This window comes from Schistocerca cancellata, chromosome 4 (assembly GCF_023864275.1).
Source record: "Schistocerca cancellata isolate TAMUIC-IGC-003103 chromosome 4, iqSchCanc2.1, whole genome shotgun sequence".
NCBI classification, from domain to species: domain Eukaryota; kingdom Metazoa; phylum Arthropoda; class Insecta; order Orthoptera; family Acrididae; genus Schistocerca; species Schistocerca cancellata.
In genome coordinates this window covers 778,964,332-778,978,433 of record NC_064629.1, presented here as the reverse complement: position 1 = coordinate 778,978,433, position 14,102 = coordinate 778,964,332, and the positions used below count along the sequence as shown (strand labels likewise).

At 40.5% G+C, this 14,102-nt stretch overlaps 1 protein-coding gene across 2 annotated transcripts in view; it reads right to left on the bottom strand.

Moving 5' to 3' along the window:
- The window catches only part of LOC126184627 (exocyst complex component 1), a 254,800-nt gene that overhangs the window by 230,897 nt on the left and 9,801 nt on the right, over nucleotides 1-14,102 (bottom strand). Inside the window, exon 2 of one of the 2 annotated variants that reach the window (XM_049927094.1) lies at nucleotides 1,463-1,608. The exons of the other annotated variant lie outside the window; for it this stretch is intronic. The gene's annotated coding sequence lies outside the window, so the exon portion shown is untranslated. The remainder of the gene's footprint in view (nucleotides 1-1,462; nucleotides 1,609-14,102) is intronic. 2 annotated transcript variants of the gene reach the window in all.

Below are 14,102 nucleotides of genomic sequence, written 5' to 3'. Positions count from 1 at the left end.
CAAACAAGTGTGTGCAAGTGACAGGCTTTTCCTTCTCCTAAATTCAAAAAAATCTGAACTTTTCATGTGTACATAAATTTCAGTTACTTTATTGTTTTACACAATTGACACATTTTTATTCATTTTTCTTTGTACATTTTCCACAAACCATCATCTTACACTCACTGCACTTGGAAATAGTTTTATTACATTTGCAGAAGTTTAGAACTTAACATTTACGGTGCTTCTGTGGCATTTCGTCTTCATCTTCATTTGATTCATTTCATACTTGTCTGTTGTCATACGAGGAAAGCAACTCTTCACATACTCAGAGAGTACTTCATCTGCAAGCTGCTGAATAAAATGTCTTCTTTTGATCTTCCTCCCAGTAACAGCCCTAAATATTACATATGCATTTATTCCTGCTAGATCAAAGATATTGAAGAGTCCATTGGCCTTCTTCTTGAGGAAGTATTGACTGAATACTGCCTTGCCATTTTGTCTACTATGTCAACCCTAAATTTTGTTTTGTTGTAATAACATACAGTTTCCGGAGATTTTTCTCATTTGTATTTATGGTAACACTAGGACGAAGGGAAGACATTACGAGCACATTTTTTGCTTTCTTTCCTTGATAGACTGTCAAGGAAATATCATCATGTTTTAAAACATTTGTGGAATACAGAGAACTCTTCAAGGACTACATAGCATGTGGTATCTCTCTTCTTGCTCTATTTACTATTCCTACAATGGAGGTTGATTTTTCTTTCAAATTTTTGGCTAGTTTGAGTGACGTGAAGTAATTGTCTGTAGTGACATTTCTGCCTTCGCCCAGAAATCCTTTCATCTTGGGAACGTGCAGTATCCTTACCAAGATAAGGGAAGCCACTGAGTCTGTACTTGCTTTCAACATCTACAGCTAACTAGTATTTTTGCCCATACTTGTCAGGCTTTGAAGCCATGAATTGTGTGAACAGGCACCTTGTTTCACTTGGAAAGAGCTGTTCATCTACTGTTATGTCACTTCCAGGTTTGTAACACATCATACAGTTTTCTATTAATTTGTTCCAGACAGCAGGAAGCAATGCAAACTTATCATTCTGTAATCGTACAGTGTGTGTAGACTTCTCATCAAACCTCAGGAATCTCATAATCTCACAGAATCTATTTCTACTCATGGTTTCCACACAAAATGGTAGACCCGAGGAATCTGGCCATAAGCTGTGAAGGTCTGTACTTCGGCAACCACTCGCATAAGTAATTGCAATAAATGCTTCTATTTATTCTGTGGTCATTGACCAGCTGTCATTTCCTAGTACTCTGTGTGCCTCTGTTATAGTACATTTCAAGATATGTTTGATTATATACTTGTCTATGAACAAGTGCCAAGCACTTGATACAAGTTCATCACTTACATTTCGTTTTGCACGTGGAGTAGGTCCAGGAGATTCTCTCAAAATATTGTGATTAGGAAGACACACACCTTGTGAATTAGGCACTGCTTCTATAAAGACTGTTCCACCAAGAGCAACTTCTTTATGTCTTTCGTCAGTCGATGAAGCAGCAGTCACTGTTCTACACTCCGAGGAAGAAGGTTATCTCCTCTTCTGTTACAGGATTCTTCATGACCTATAGAGCAAGAATAATAGAACAAATGTAAGAAAGCCAACATAAAACCTAAATTAAGCACAGTAACATTATATGTAGATAACAATATGATAATTATAAACTAGCAGCAGTAATAATAATATACTTACTAGACTGTAAACTTTCATTATTTCTATCTGAAATATCAGAATCATTAGTATGAGATGATTCACCTTCTCTCACTGTCTGCGGTAAAAATTCTTCCCTGAATCGTCAGAAAAAAGTTCGCCACTATCTGAATCACACTCCATAACTCTTTGTAACTCTGCAAGAATCTCTTCCTCTCATACATCCTCCTTCCGATTCATTTCAATCTGCAGCTCACAATCAGCTCACAATCACCTTTGAAAGTCTGATCCTTACAAGGGAATGACGAACAATGGTGAATCGAGTAAATTGTTGTCATTTGATATGGCAATAATATGAACGAGAGTAAATTATTGCACTACAGAGTAAAGTAACCAAGGCTTGAGAAAGCATGAGATAAATGTATGGTATAACTATAAACAAAATTATAGCTTTTTCTAAAGGGGTCAATATGTCCCCTGTGGGCGTTAAAGGTAAAACTGGAAAAAAGTGATCATCAATCAGGTGAAGTGCACTGTTTTTGAACATAACAAAAGTACATGCCAAATAAATAAATGTCACAAAAGCAAATGTTGCTTGAATCATTCTTCAAAACATAGCTAGCACTTAAAAACCGAAAAGGGTCATTCTGACCCCTCTGGGCATTCGAGTGTTAAAAATGTTACAACTCATACCATTATAGAGAAATTTGTTCAAGAGTGGCCAACAGCACAATAACTACACTTTTAAAAATGTACATCACATTCATTATTCATTCAATTATTTCATTGTAAGATTGTAATCATAGCATGAGATGTACAGCTTCAGGCTGCTCTTACGAAGGACAGCCATCGATCAAGTGGATATGGTATCCACGTGAAGTGTAGCCGCAGCCATCTGCACCTTCGTTGCATGACTGCTTCAAGTTGGTCTTCTCGAAGGGTAGGTTGTTGTTTTACGTTTTGTGTCAGGTATGTGTTCACACTCTGGTTTCCAAGAGTTTGGGTTTCTCTGTTTATCTTCTCTGAACTCTCGTGTCACGCTCTGAAAGATCCTTTCTCTCAGCTTGGGTGCATCAGAATATGAGGAGGGTATCACATTCAGGTACTGGGTTTCTTCTTTTAATATCCAAATGAATGTTGCGCACGAATGCTATCCACAAGAAATAAACATAAAGAAAAGGAACAAAAGTTGCTTCTTCTGTAGTGGTAGCTTCTCACCACTTGGAAATGAAATCTACTTCACAACAATATGTAACCATCAGTTTAAAATACAGAAAATAAAAGCAAAGAAAAGATTTCTCCAACAAATTACATAACACTTCTCCTTTGACTATTTACAGTTTTCTTGAGTGGCGTGTATATATGTGGCTTTATCATGCTTGCGCTCCTCAACTATGTGTAAGTCATTTTTCCGAACATGAAATAATACAATGTGGAACGACTCTCACTTTTGAGGTAAAGTGCAAGTAAGAAATTTTTGGAACCACTGTTTGTACTTAGGATGTTTTTTTTTTTCAAATTATGATGTTTTCCTGAATATACAAAATGAATGCTTTGAGGTCTGCCAGTTGTGGCGTAAAAATGTAGTACACACACTGTCAGAGTAGCCACAAGTAACTATTGTTCTTCGCGGCACGGAAGAAGTGCCAGCCCGAGTGTAACTCATTGTCAATAGTGATCGCACACTCTGTCGTCCTGTTAATAATCAAAAGCTTTTTCCTCGTCCAGTTCCATATCACGATGTTCTCTCTACAAACGAAGGGGTGAGCCAATGTGTCTATAAGGTGTCAATGGTTAATTTTATGCATCTTTTTGCCTGTGGTGAACTTTTCATTTAAAATGTCATACTATACATCAGCTATGGCCAACTTAAGAATGGGGTTGGTGATATTTGCCCATGTATGTTTCATGTTTTATCCAGGTGTTTCTTTTCGATCAGATTTCTTTGCTGTCTCTTTGTCAGTTCAAAGTAAAGTATAGAGGTACTAAAATGTTTAGGCGACTGGTGCAGGTGATTTCCGTGAAGTAGACACGGACGTATCCCAGCTGTTGGTTGATGTGCCCAACGTTAATTGGTGCCCTCACATCCTGAAGTGTTAAGTAGCTGAATAGACTCTTGGATGTCCCAGTCTGGTCGGTACTGATTATTTTGGATGTTCTAGTTATGAAGACTGCAAGACACTGAGTGCGTACATCCTTTATACCTAACCCGCCTGCAAGGCGAGCCAGTGTTATTGTGTGAACTGAAGTTTTGAAGATACTTCCTCTCCAAACAAACCAATATATGGCAACAAGAAGCTTGTGTGTAATGTCAGTGGGTATCGGTAACACATCTGCAGCTTGTGGTCTCGCGGTAGCGTTCTCGCTTCCCGAGCACGGGGTCCCGGGTTCGATTCCCGGCGGGGTCAGGGATTTTTCCTACCTCGAGATGACTGGGTGTTTTTGTGTCTTCTTCATCATCATCATTCATCCCCATTACGGTCAGAGGAAGGCAATGGCAAACCACCTCCACTAGGACCTTGCCTCATCATCATCATCATCATCATCATCATCATCATCATCATTAACACGGCGGCGATATGAACGTACATACTTATACAAGAAGCGACTGTTGTACGAACATTTGGAACTCCAACTGCGAACCACAAAGGAAATGAATATTTGAAAAAATTAATAACTGAATATATCTTTGTAATTTCGCACACCTTGCACTGTTTGTTGATATTCTTTCAAATAAAATTGAAATATTCGGTCGATTTTGGAAACTAAAAGTACACGAGCAGGATTCGAACACGGTACTTCCAGAGTGGTAGCCATGAACCTTTCCCACTCCGCTACGCTGACTAGCCAGAAATATATGTAATATTACGAGTATAGAGAGCGGGCAATGAACTTCAAAATCTATTTTCTCAAAAACCAAGGCCCGTCGCTAAAAAACCGGATAGCCAGGCACTCAGCATAAGTGCCTCTACAACATATTTGAAGCGCATCAAAATCCGTAATTTACAGTATGGAGGGTCCCCTTGTTAGATAAAACTATTACGAATGCAAATCTTTGTGCACCTGCAAGAGTGTGCCATGGATGTATTGCACTAAAACTCGTTAAGTTTTACTCCGTGTGATGCAAAAGCGGGATGTATTTCTGATTTGTTCGTTCAAATTAAATAAATGAAAAATATATCAGAAAACTGAACTGAAAATAACTTCTTAGATTTCCTTCCTATTGAGCAATGCACATGGCTATTTTTAGCTAACAGTATCAAACATCTCTGATGACTGGCAAATTGAGAAAAAGCCAACATAATGCAGTGGCAAATGGCTCTAATTTCTGTTCTAAGCAAAGATACAGTAGTAAGTAAGAGTCCCATATCCACGAACTGAGCGTAGGAAGCAGAAGCAGGAATCCTCAAAAGCCACCCGAGTGGAGGTAGTTTGCCATTGCCCTCCTCCGACCTGTTACTAAGTCTCGAGCGTGTTTTTGTACTTAGGGGATGACTGCGATGAGTGCTGGTAGTGTGTCGTGTTTGTGTTTTTATGCATGAGGAGGGAGAGGTTGAAACTCAGTGCTTGGACATAGCGTAATTCTCTCGGAAAGCATGAAGGGGGCCACCGAACTTAACGTCCCCATCCGATGGACGAATCATCATCAACAGTGTCTTATGTCTTCTCTTCATGAGAGATGTGGAGAGGTTTGGAATTTAAATCCGGGACATTGGCGCAAAAACTGGTGATCAGGAAGTTTAAACTACCATGTCTCCTCCCCTGGCCGGCCAAATACTGGTAGCGAAAGTATCATCCACCATCAGGATTCGAACTGGCTTTAAATATACGATACATGCCTATAGCACCAGCAGCACACTAACAAAAATATGCTTTGCTCTACGAGTTATTGCCGCTTATTCTGGAAAATATGCTGCGTGGAGTGGTGGATTGCGTGGGGGCAAAGAGAAGAGGGGGGGGGGGGGGGGGAGAACAAACTCCATTGCAAGCCCCCAGTGCAGGCAACCTAAACCTGTGTTTTGAGCTTCCATGAGCTCCTGATAACCGGCTTTCTTTTCCGAAATGGAGTAGAAGATAGCCCCCGTGATGAGCCAGCAAGCGCATCGTCACGCATTTTCGTAAAAATTACAATGAATCTAGAGCAAAAAAACACAGACAGCTCAGCTCATCAACGATGACGACGACAATGCAGTCAACACCGGATAATGGTACGCTGCGCTGTTAGCAACGAACATCTGCAAATCACTAAGGCACGAATTCTGCGGCTGCTGCCGACTGCTACAGATCGTAACTGGGGAGCTGCGTACTAGTTTACGGACTACAGTGTAGTAGTGACTTATTGTGTGTTTAACAAATAGCATGTAATGCTCTTTTTGTTTGTTTTTACGACTGGCTGAACATGTCTGAGAAGCATGTCAGGCAGTATGTACGACAATTTATAAAAGAATGGTGAAGTAATAAACAATTAAAGGATTGGTTGTTCAGAGTTGCCCGGGGAACCTAGTGGTGCGCGGTGTAAATATTGCCAATGCAACCTGAATGTGTGTGTGTGTGTGTGTGTGTGTGTGTGTGTGTGTGTGTGTGTGGTTGCCCGGGGAACCTAGTGGTGCGCGGTGTAAATATTGCCAATGCAACCTGAATGTGTGTGTGTGTGTGTGTGTGTGTGTGTGTGTGTGTGTGTGTGTGTGTGTCAGATTTACTTCTGCATGGAAGGCGTGAGGAACATTTAAAAGCAGTTGAACCTTTTTCCATCTTCACGACAGCCAACATTTCCATTTCAGTCTGTGAAACATACTTATGAACGTGCACTGCTGTAGCTGCTCTTACATCGTTTGTAGATAATCACTAACTATGCGATTAGATCCGTTGATCACCTTTCAAATCTAACCAAGAAATTATTTCAAAGTGCTTACCATGCATCTCTTTTACGGCTACACCACACGAAGAGCCCTGTTTTGATCAGGAACATTCTCTTCAAGCACTTTAAATCTGAACTACAGAACGATGTTGGGAATGGACATTTCAGTCTTGTTATAGATGAATCTACAGGCATTGCTGTCTCAAAACTGTTGACTACGCGCATTGTAAATTTTTCAAAACAACAAAGCTATTGAACTAGAACAGGGGAATGCTGGATGTATTGTTAATGCAGTAAAGTCATTACTTTCAGACTATGGTATAGACATTAAACAAATGAGAAGAATTGGTACGGATAAAACCTCAGTAATGGTGGGTATTAACAATGGGGTTTTATCAGAAACTGAAATGTGTGGTCCCTAATCTTGTATTGATCCCCTGTGTTTGCCATTCAGTTAAGTTAGCAGTGTCCTCTGCTGCCCAAATGCTACCAAGGAATCTTGAATTCTTAATTTGTGAAACTTATTCTTGGTTTTCTAAATCTTCTTCTCGACAAGTCATGTATAGGGAATTGTTTAAAGCATTAAATGATGCAGCCGAACCCCTTAAAATTATACGCCAATCAGACACAAGGTGGCTATCGATCGAAGTTGCTGTTAATCGCATTTTAAGTCAGTGGCTTGAACTGCAGACACATTTTGAAATATCCGGACATCTTCTGTTTCTTAGACCAACATCAGAAGAATGTCACAAGGTCAATAAATCATTCCAATCAAGTACTGCAGACCGTTCAAAGCTACTGCAAGACTTAGTACTTCTTATTGTAGGTCTTACGAGGCAGATTGTTGTCCCTGGTGTTAGGGGGGGCTTTGCTAACAGTAGATGTTAGAAAATACAAATGCCCTAATATTTATCTTGGCCATGAAGTAGAGGATTCATTGGTAAATATGATGAAAGAATATAAAATTAACACAGAAAGCGAAAAAGTTTATCACAGTAGACACGAAGATTTCTGCTTTGCGTAACAAAGGAGCTCCAGAAAAGACTGCCGAATAGTGTCAAGGTTTTGCAAAAAATGTGTATAATTGCTCCAGAACAGTGTTTGAGAGTGGTGAAAGAAAGTATACTCTCACTAGCCCAGTAATTTCTATTACCTGGCACAGATATAACAAAAATTGACTTTCAGTCCTCAAAATTAACTACTGTTCAATGGAAAATGTCGACAATACGGTACCAACGTTGACAAGAGATCGCATCATATAAAGACACCAGTTCCCAAAATCCATTTCAGAAGCTCTCAGATTTTGCAGTGATGCTTTTGGTGTTACCGTGGTCAAATGCCGAGTTCGAAAGATCATTTAGCATGCTCAACAATGTGGAACCCCCCCCTCAGGAACACACTTAAAACCAATATGGTAAACGCAGTTCTCACTGTGCATGCCGGACTTTGGCGTGTGAACAAGTGCTGCCATAATTACGTCTTACCAGAGCATGCCTTGAAGCAAATAGGCACAATGAAGAAGAGGCAGAAGACGATGTGGATGAACTGTTGTTATTTTAATCAACGTAAGTGAGTAAATATCTTTAAATTTGTGCATCTTCACGTTTTTGTGGCGCAATGGACTGCTCAATTAAATTTTGGGCGCGTTGCGCATAATTTCGGTTTCTTCTTCTATATATTTCGTCTGTATACTGTCCAGCCATTTGTCTATCGGCTCATTCTGAAGATGACTGAACGTTAACCAGCCAAAATATTCGAAGCAGAAGTTGAATGCGTGCGACTGCACGCCCGAAATTTAATGGAGCGCATTTAAATTTGCTTCTTATTGTTCCACTGTCCGAGTTCAGCGGATTTTTAAATATTTGTCGGAATTGTAAACTAGGAATGAGTACATGTTTAAAATAAATTTTAATTTCTTCTTTTTATTTGCAATAAAATACAGAGGTATCTGATTTTGACAGATTTTGGCTGATTTTTAAATGTTTGCTCAATGCGTAAACAAAGTAATGAGTGTAATGTTTTAAAATAAGATATTTTTCTTTATTTTTGCAAGAAAATGGAGATATTTCATTTTGACGGATTTTTGGGTGTTGGTTTGACGGAAAAAATAACGACGTGTTTGCAACACTGGCCCCAAGTTGCCCACAGTGGAACTGCCTGACAATTTCCTGATTTCTAGATACCTTTTTAGCATTTTTTTGTCCTGACAAATTTTGAGAGCTGTACAGAAACAGGCAAAAAAAGTGTGGATTTCTGTATTTATGAGTATATTATTAACTCTAATTGTGAATTAACAGCGAGTTATTGTCTCCTTTACAGGATTTATGATTTGAAGGTTAAGTAAACAGGTAAGTTGTGTAAATAAAAGCCATTTTTAGTTAAAGGATTTCTATGTTTATTAACGAGTTAATTCGAACTTTGAATTAACAGCAAGCTTTTACACCTTCTCCCATACAGGATTTATGAACTTTTCAGGCGAGATAATGGGTCAGATCGGACACGAAAAGTAAAAGGAATATGTTGAACAACAAAACATTAAAGTTTGTAAAATAAGAACGACAGCACTGGGGTACTTCTAGTGCCATTTCTCTGCCAAATAATACTCATTGTTCTGTCGAATAATGAAAACTCAAAAACAATTACAAATCAATCAATGAAATGCAGTAAAAATTCCTTTGTGAGAAAAGTGATCTCTTCATTAATTCTATTCAATTCAGTGGACCTATCGGCCAGTATCAGTGACATTTTGCCCTTCAGTTCATCAACCTGGGAGATGGACAGATTCCGCCTAGCTCTGTCAACTTCGTCATCTTCACATTGCTTCTGCTTTAAACCTCGCTATACCGATATCGTCCATTGTGATAGTCCAATATCATTCTCTTGCCAGCGTCAATCTTGAAGACATCGCCAGCCGATTTTTGGCCGTCATATACATGATGTGTGACTACCAATGACTTGGTTGGTTGGCTGACTATCATATACTCTTTCTCAATAAAAAAAAAAATAAAAATAAAAATAAAAATAAAAAACCATTACTCTACTAAGGCTTGACCATGGCTCAAAATGAGAACTTTTGTACAAAGCGAATGCTGGTAAGTCTCTCGAAAAGTGATCAATTCCAGTCTCACTTCTCTTGTACAGGGTGACAATTGTTGAACTATACGAAATAAAATAGTCATAACTTCTGAACGGTTTGCATTAGGACGTTCAAATTGGCCGCGAGGCATGATGGGAAATAGATTGTGCATTATGGTCTTAAGAAAATGGTTCAAATGGCTCTGAGCACTATGGGACTTAACAGCTGAGGTCATCAGTCCCCTAGATTTAGAACTACTTAAACCTAACTAACCTAAGGACATCACACACATCCATGCCTGAGGCAGGAATCGAACCTGCGACCGTAGCAGTCCCGCGGTTCCGGACTGAAGCGCCTAGAACCGCACGGCTACCGCGGCCGGCATTATGGTCTAGCCTAGTTCAGCGATTAAGCCCACTGTCATTTGGATGAGTTTGTCAATAAGCAAAATTGGCGCATTTGGGGGACTGAGAATCCGCTTTTCGCGATTGAGAAGTCTCTTCACCCCTCCGCGGGTGACACTGTTGTGCGCAGTGTTCAAATGTGTGTGAGTTCTTAAGCGACCAAACTGCAGAGGTCATCGGTCCCTAGACTTCACACTCCCTCTGGCGAGAGGGGCCGTGCAGTCAGTGACATGGCACCTCTAATCGCGCGGCTGCAATATCCAGTCATGGAATAATCGGTGCTATATTCCTTGATGGCATGATGACTACCGAATAGTGCACGAAGGTTTTGGAAGATGACTTCATTCTCATAATCCAATGTGACCCTGATTTCGACAAGATGTGGTCCATGCAAGACGGAGCTCGACCACATCGAAGCAGGAGAGTGTTTGATGTGCTTGAGAAGCACTTTGAGGACCGCATTCTGACTGGCTGCCATACTCTCCAGATCTGAACACATGCAACTCACTTTTGCGGGGCTATATTAAAAACAATGTGTACAGCAATAACCCTAAAACCACTGCTGAGCTGAAAACAGCCATTCAGGTCATCGACAGCATCGATGTTTCGACACTTCAGCAGGTCGTGCAGAATTTCGCTATTTGTCTGCGCCATATCGTCGCCAATGATGGCAGGCATATTGAACATGTCATAACCTACATCCAAATATCTGTAGCGACGTTTACATGTTGAATAAAGTGTGTGCACGCTGTAATTTGTAATTAATTTACGTTTTTTTGTTTTCATATAGCTCAATAATTGTCACCCTGTAGGTTGCACAGGGGTCCATAAACTCATGCTTACCATGAAGTTGTGAGATCTCTTTCTCAACTCCATCACAGTCCTTAGCAGTCATACAATTCCACGAAGAGGATTTCTGTAAGAGATTTGAGAATCTACTCTTGCTAGTTCTTGGGTTGCTATTTACCACAGCTGGATCACAAAAACTTACGTATCAACAAATGCTATACTTCAAAAGTGACTTTAGGAAGAAGTTCGAGCACATTTTAATCACAAAGTTCCTGCAATCAGTACTGAAAGTTAAAATAACTTTGGCTGCCACTTTTACATTTCTCAGCTCAGTCAGTACAGCATAATCCAAGTTAATTTCTTCGGCTGGAATAAGATTAGCTTCATCATCAAGTTTTACATCACATATCGCTTTCGTGGCAGATAACACATCAATGTAAACTACTATGGACATCACGTCAGCAAGAATAGGAGACAAAACATCAAAGCACTGCACAGGATAGGTGCCATGGGGGCCACACATTGGAATTCCCTGAGAAAGGGCGTTACTGCTCTGGTGAGAGACAGAGAGAGAGAGAGAGAGAGAGAGAGAGAGAGAGAGAGAGAGAGAGAGATTTTAGCCGGCAGCAGAGGGCTTTCGAGGTACTTCGACATCATTCGCCAGGTGTTAGTATCTATTTTAACTTTGTTCTACTTTGTCCACATAAGTCTTTCAAACGCGGGCAGATAATTTTTACATCCCAATCGTCCACATCTTCGTTTTCCAGCCAGCGCATGGGGCAAGCGAAGTGACACTGTGCAACCTCTGCCTTCTTTTGTCAAAAGATGCAAATTTTAACATGCCAACAAGAGAAATGAAGTTGTTACTCGAAATTCGTCACTGATGAATGAGTGGTTTTCAGGTGACAGCAAGTTTTAGTTTCTGCATGTATCATGAAGGGGCTGGGTCAATGACCACATCAATAAACTTGGGTATTGTACCATGAAATAGCTTGTTTGTGAACACTGACAGATGAACATTACACAAACAACAACATAAAAATATAGGGCATACAGTGTGAGAGAGGTAACGTTTCTAGATATTCTGACTGTGGATTGGAGTGTTATAAAAATCATGCTACAAAATCTGAAATGAAGTTTCAGAAAAAAATTCTTCGTTTGTGTGACCATACTGTCTATAACTGATTTATACACTGAGGTAAGAAAACTCATGGGATAGCAATCAATACACTTATATAAGTAGTAGGGCATTGCAAGTATTACAACACTTTGTTTGTGAGGGTTACGTACATTCAGGAGCAAACTTGATTGATTTATGACTCCCTGAGGTTGATTTATACGCCACTGGGGACAATCTGTCCTCATGAGAAACCACCCCCCCCCCCCTCCAACCCTCTGTGAAATCCTCAATCCCTACCCCTCCCTCTCGCCACTACAAGCACACTTTTGATTATCAAATTCATTGACTGATTAATTAAGTCGATAAATTAATTAACTCTTCCCATTCTAGGATATCCCACAGCCCCTCCCCTCTGCCACCTGGAACTTGGCAAGAGACAGACTCAGTCTGTGCTGAAGAGGAAAGATCTCACAAACAAAATTCAAGTCAATGTCAATTACATAGCAAATGATATACTGTTTATAAATAAAATTCAATTCATAGAAGTTGGATCTTTCTTTTATTTCGTGGAAAAACCATCATTCTCTGCTGTTTGTTTAATTTTGGAAGATGCAGGTCTTGTAAAATACATTGAAAAGAAGTAATTAAATACATAAATAGTTTTTTTTTTTTGATCACGCAAAGAAAACTGTCACGAAATCAACATTAACATAAATCATCGCATGTAATTACACTGTTAATCTGATCATGTCTTCGCACCGACCGCAAGGCGGGCATGCTAGGGGCAGCAGCCACACTGACTGCCTCGCATATCCCCACGCGCACAAGTTGGGAGAGAGGCTTGCAATGTAGGAAACAACTTCGTCCTATTCTGCTATCTCAGACAGAGTGAACCAAAGGTGTTCACATTGATGTATGGCCCTCAGTGAGCTAGTTCACGAAACTGCCACAGAGGCCACTTAAAATGCTCCCCCCCCCCCCCCCCCCCCCCGCCCATCCCCTTCTGCACTAATTCCCTTGGGAACTAATAAGAACACGGAATTCACCTCTGCCCCCACCTGAAAACCGGTGGGAGCCAATAGGAATGTGGGAACACTAAATCCTGTCATGCGATAATGATGATGAGTGATATAAGACGAATGTGCTCTCAGTCGCAAATGGTTCAAATGGCTCTGAGCACTATGCAACTTAACTTCTGAGGTCATCAGTCGCCTAGAACTTAGAACTAATTAAACCTAACTAACCTAAGGACATCACACACATCCATGCCTGAGGTAGGATTCGAACCTGCGACCGGAGCAGTCGCTCGGCTCCAGACTGTAGCGGCTAGAACCGCATGGCCACTCTGGCCGGCATTCTCAGTCGCATTCAGTGAGTGGAAGAACCATGAAGTGTCAACAGCAGCCAAGATCCCTATTTGCCTCTGCATCAGAGAAGAGGCATAAAAGTAAGTACTCATTACATGTCTTTGGTACTATTACTGCTTGTAGCAGTTCTTCCTTTTGTCAAGATCTCTTTCTTGTTCAATTCTTTGTCATTGTCTGTGGATGCATTTGTTTCTTCTTCTTTGTTCAGGAGCAGTCTCCAGTTTGTCCGGACCAGCAGTGACTTCCAGCATGTCTCGTCGGGACCTGCAGCAAACTCCCAACGTGTCGGAGCCAGCAGCCTCATGGGATCCTATAGCACCTGACCAGCAAGTTGGAGCAGGATAACGAGCTGCTATATTCCATCCCACTCATCAATTTGTGGAACGAAGAAACCCACCCAGTCCCCGACTCTCAGACGAACTGTGCTCGTAGCCCTACACCACATGTTACAAGTCAATACTATTCACTGACATACGCACCATCTCAGAACATTCCAGTGTTACTGCAAGGACAGTGTGTTGATGTGGTGGATGAGAAGCTACTGATTCATTCCAGTGCACTTGTGCTTTTCACTTCAACTTATAATTTAACAGCTAGTAATTCAAAGTGCCAAAATAATGGTACAGAAGCATCAGTGGTCAATGACTGGTGTGTTGTGTTAGAAATCGAAAATGTACCAAAAAATTGTTAAAGTGCAGTTTATGGAGTTGGAATGGGATGAACTGTGTCATGCAGAAACCTACCTCAACCAACAGATGACCCATGAGTATTCTCCTCCTCCAGACATTTACTGT